Raw genomic sequence first — 5,549 nt, 5'->3', positions numbered from 1 at the left:
ATCTGAGGGAAAAGGTACAGTGTGAGCATAACTGCTATTACGCAGTACAACGTCCTCTTAGGTGCTCAGCCTTAAGCCATGAATATGTAGAAAACCAGGTCTCACTGGATCTTGTCTTCAAAGACAAATAACACTTCTTTGTTATTCTCTCTTGATAGCAAACCCAATAACCTCCTAAGTAAAGATAGGAATTGTAGATGACAATATAGCCTGTGCTAGCATGTAAAATTAAACCTTGGTATATTCATAGCTCACCAAGCCTACAGGGTGTGGTACGGCTTTACTTGAAAGCTGCCAAGTTTTCCTCATGGTGGTACGGCTGTTGCCCTGTTTTCTTCTGCAGCGGCAGAGGTGTTCTGAATACAGCTCGTAAGTTTATCATCATTGTCTTCACTCTTTCTGACTACCTCTCAGTCCCCAGCTCAACTCAGCTTCTTTTTGCTTTGCCCCATCATCATCTACTTTTTCACGTGCCTGGCATATGGTTTATGTTCTTGTTCTTTACCCAAGCAGAGCCGACCCCCTGCTATGACAAGTTCTTATGCCTGTGAAGACGTGTGTGTGGATCCAACGGCAGAATGAAGTTTTACATAACAAAACCAGAAATTATTTCTAAAGCTCCTCTGGAAATTGGTTACCAACAGAGATATTTTTTTCTAAGGGAATGCTCTTCAAAGCCCAAATCTGTCCCTTACCCCCCCCGCCCCCTGTTAACTTCAGTTCATGAAGCATGAGATTTTTTAGTTCTACGTGCTGGGAACTGATGGTGGGGCAGCCAAACTCACTTATCTCTGCCCTCTCCATTTTGGAGGTGACTAGAATTTGCTGAAATTAAAACTAAAACTAAAAGGTTCAGCAAATATTAATTTGTATTTTATAGGAAATTAGGTTGGACTGCATTGCAGGCATTTTTTCATATCTAGTTATAGTCTTAAAAATGTCACGGCCCCAAAGTTTGTAGACACAGCCCGTTCTAAATGAACAGGGGAGAACGATTTCAGAAAGTAAATCATAAATTCACACACGTGGGTAACCCCTGTGTATCTTGACCAAAAGGCTTAGTACCGTGCTTCTGTGCTTCCAGTCAACCAGCTAAAATCCCTTTGACTCCGGGACTCCCTCAATAAACTGCTTGCACATCTTTTAAGGACGCCCTACGTTCACTGAAATTATTCACCAAATAATTTAGAAGAATGAATAAACGTGAGAAAATCATGACCTACTCAGGGACTATTACCAGAGGAGGGGGAGGGCCCGCAAAATTGATCAGATCCATTACTCACTGTCACTGAAAGTGGTTCACCTGGCTCTGCTCCCAAGCCTCCCTGTGTAAATCACATCCCTCACAACCCGAAGGAGCCTCATTTGCCAAACAAGTTGAGCAGCGGCAGCGGCGCTCGGCTAATGGCTTCAGCTCCGTCACGGTTTCAGCCCTAAATCAGGAGATCCGAATGACACTAAATATCTACTTCTAGGCGATAGCTAATCGGCAAGGGAAGGGTTTCCCAGCGAGCCACAGATAGCTCGTGTGGCCAGCGGTGATTTATCCCCTTCCCACTGCTATCGACAACACGAAATACCTCCTCTTTGAGCCGGGGTTATCCAGCCATTACGGCACGTAAAATATTGATGCAAATTAATGTTTAAAAAAAAAAAGCTGACGGTCCTGTAATTCTAGCTGGGCCATAAAGCTGGGTTTCTTCGAGAGCCTGGCCATGCGGGAGCGGGGCGGGCAGCGATCGGCTCTTGCAATCTGGACCCTCGGCACTAGATGGCAAAACAGCGTCAGTTTTGGCAGCGCAGCCCGGGCTGCTGCTCCCGCCCCCCACAAGCAGGTCGCTGTGGGTACAGCCTGCCCGTGGGCATCCCGCGGAGGGTGGGCTGTGCATCCCCCCTGCCCTTTCGCCTGACCTCCCTCCTGCCTTCAAACCACAGGGGTAACCTGCGACCGCAGAGAGCGCGCCTTAAAGATCGGGTGCAGCTCTCAAATACCGTAGGTGAGGAGACTATCATAAAGGCCGGTATGGATGTATAGGTGGCTATTTTTCTCATTGCTGTTGCTGGCATTAGTTGTTTGCTCTGCAGTTGCCCTCAAGAGCTCTAGATCCTGTGCAAGACAAGCAGTCCTCACTCCAAAAGAGATTACCCAGCAACTGGGTGGAAAAACTTGCCTCGTCTCCTTATTGAACAAAAAGAGATTTACACTTAATAGTCCCACAGGGAAACACCTCTCCTTTCAATTTTATGTCAGTCTACGCATTGGCTGTTTTACTATGTGAGGGAAGCTACCACCTATGCAGTTAAGCTGCGAAGTATTTTTATTAGGAGTCTGTTCTCCCTTTTCCTTGTGTGCAGGTAATACCTGTTTATGCTAAAAGGAGTTACAGAGGGAAAGGTGGAATCTCCAGGATCCAGTTTTGGATCAAATAACCAAAATCTTTTAGGTCTAAGTCAAAAACACTGATCTCTGGGCAGGCCAGTAAGTTGCCTTTCTGTTTTTTGTAAGGGAGTTAAGGTTATGGTCATGTCAATAAACTCCTCCTCACAACTGCAACACTATAGCTTATCCCATTTTAGGGATGACCTCTGTTCCCACACCATATCTAGCTGCCGGACTCAAAGAATCGATTTAAGTTGGAAATTGCAACTTTCACAGTTTCATCTGAAGGCAATATCCAAACTGTTCTGCCCTTTTAATGCTTGGGAAGGCAGATCAGGAATGCTACTCCTCTCCCCTACAGCTGCAAGAGAGCGTGTTACAAGGCTCTGGATGCTAATGGTCATGATGTGACCCCCTTGGAGATGTCTTAGGTGCGGTCCCCTTCCTTGGGAGCAGGTGAGCCCATATTGCTGAAGCGTGACTTCCAAAACAGAGCTTTCACTCGGAAAGTTTTGCAGAAGCTTTGAGCTGTGTCCGTCCCTCTAATTTTTCTCTCCATCCTTGCAATATTCAGTCCTTCCCCCTCTCCCCTGCCTTCTATGACGTGCTGATGACAGTCCCAAAGTGACCTTCCCCTAGGAAGCTCAGCATAACTGTTCATCAAACGATGGGGCCCTATCGAGTCCCAGACTTTGCACTTGGGGATAAAAAGGCAGCAGTAAGCCTGAGAGGGCAGTGCACATACGCTAACTGGAGGGTGTTTTCTCTTCAGTTGAAAGAAGCCGTGCCATTTGCCAAGTCCAGATTATTTCTACCTTCAGGACAGGACAGGGCTAACATGAAAAAATCCTGCTTTCTGCTCGTGTAGGCTTTTAGCAAGTAAGATGCATTATGCTCATCCTTGGCTATTTAAATAACACTGTCTCACTCTGTATAAACCAACTTATGGGTTGAGCGAGCGGCTGTGTGGTGCTTTGTTGCCAACTGGGGTTAAACCACGACAAATATGAATTAAAAATAAAGCTATGGATAGTGAAGCAAGTGGGAATGGATAGTAAATTTTTATCACTAATATTGTCGGTAAGACCAGTAACTCTGAATGAGTTATGAAAGTCTCCGCTCTGAGCACATGTGTCTCCTTTCCAAGCAATCTCATTTTAGCCCAGCCTTAATAACAGGAAAAGTGTTGAATTAAACATATTAAAACAAAACAAATGTTTATTTTCATTGCCCATCATATTTCTTTTTAAAATGTAGGAATGTGAAATTCTCACAGGTGGGCTGGCTGTGGGAGGCACAGTAACGATGGACTAGAAAAGCCTTTCAGCTTTACAAACATGGGTTCAAATGAAGCTTAAGTAAGTGACAGGCGAAATGGGGCTATTGATTTCAATCTAGTCCCATTTGGCTACAGCAAAAACTTGGCACAACAGTGTCTTAGCACTTAAAGGGATGCCGTCAGCCGAAAGATAACGCTTTTGCTGGGGAACATTTGCAGTGTTATTTATAACAATTGAGATTACTAGACCGGTTGAGATTACTAGAGCTGAAAGACATCAGAGAGTAAATTTACCTCCCCCCATTTTGGGAGGTATGTTTACTTTGTACTTTTGGCAGTGCTTTCCGCCAGACCTGTGCCCCAAATCTGCTTTCCAGTTACACGGTAGAGCAGACAAGATGCACGCGTGCAGGTCAGGCTGGGAAACACGTTTTCCTTGAAACTGCTCTGTCAAAGAAAAAGATTCACGTGGAGTCAAAAATCCTCTGATGACCAGGAACCAACCTGCCAGGCAGGCGGTAAGGTCTGCCTGATTCTCCTTTCTGCCTGTGCACCCATCTGCCCAGCAGCCCACCTGGAAGTCCTCTGAGGAGATTTGGCTACCAGGCCTGCGGCAACCTGCTGCGAGCACCCGTGGTAGAGGAGGACAGTGTTGCCCTCCAGTCACGTTACATGGGGCAGGTTCATCTCCGGGGGATTTACAGCGTGAGTGCTGATGAATCCAGACCCAGGTCAGGAAGCCTGTGTGGGAAGAGATGATCTTTTTCTGCCTTGCTGGGCACGTAATTTTGTGTCGTTCAGACTACACCTTTGGTTAAGGTCTGGTACATGCAGAAGTGAAAAACCTGGTCTTTGGTTCATGATGGTCAAGGACAGATTGCACGAGGCACTGAGAAAGAGAGAAGATAGAGCTTTATGCAAAACAAAATACAGCTGTTGGGCTGTAAAATCTACTGGGAGGCCTCACAGTCAGGTGTACTTCCTGAAACTCCTCGTAACTTCATTTTGAAAAAACACGAGATATGAAATGGAGAGAGGGCACATTGACAGCGTGGGATGGAACATGGTGCAGAGGTCCCTGATCTAGTCCCAGGCAAGCTGGCACCCCTGCGCAACGTAGTGCAGCGCCACGCAGAGCCACTGAGCTCGCATCCCAAAAGCAGTCAAGCCCTGCTAGCACAGCGGCTCACACCATCACACCAAGGGCGAAGCTCCGCACCGATGCAGCCGTGCTGCTCCCCATTACAGAGACATGCCGAGTCCAACCAAGGAGGTGGGTCCTGCGGGCCCTGCTCCTGCAGGAAGGACCCAACAGGTCCTTGAAGCAAATGCAATGGCCAAGGTTGTGGTCCTTTGCAGTCGAGAAAAAATGAGTCAGTCCTTGCCTTGCCTGAGAGGTAGCACAAGTAGAGCTGTAAGTGGGGCATGCTCACAACTCCATCGTGACCTTGCAAGATCAGACCTTAGGGATCCTATTTCAAAAGACCCCAGCATGCACCATCAGGACTTCATTTTTAAACACCTCGGTGCTCTTTTGGGTGCGTAAGTCAGGTCCGAGGGGCTCGGGAATGAGCACAGGGAGCTCTGTTTAAAGCCTGGCCTTCACTGTTGCCTTCGTAAGGCGAGGCGACCTGGTTCAGGAACGGTACGGCGACCAACCCTGAGCCGCTCGGGCCATCAGCTCACAGACACCAATGTGGTGGATGGCAAATGGCGTTTATTGATAGGTAACACAGCAATATATACCTTAGGCTTATGATGTCACTTCCTTCTGCTTACATCACACACTAAATGCTATTGGCTACTAGGAGAGGGGCCTTATCTTTCCGTACAGCACGATATCTTCCGGCCGCCAAAACCTAACTTCCGTCTACATTTCCCCCCTCCCTA

Source organism: Pygoscelis adeliae, unplaced genomic scaffold (genome assembly GCF_000699105.1).
Source record: "Pygoscelis adeliae isolate BGI_AS28 unplaced genomic scaffold, ASM69910v1 Scaffold92, whole genome shotgun sequence".
NCBI classification, from domain to species: Eukaryota; Metazoa; Chordata; class Aves; order Sphenisciformes; family Spheniscidae; genus Pygoscelis; species Pygoscelis adeliae.
Note: the sequence above shows the minus strand (reverse complement) of the source record.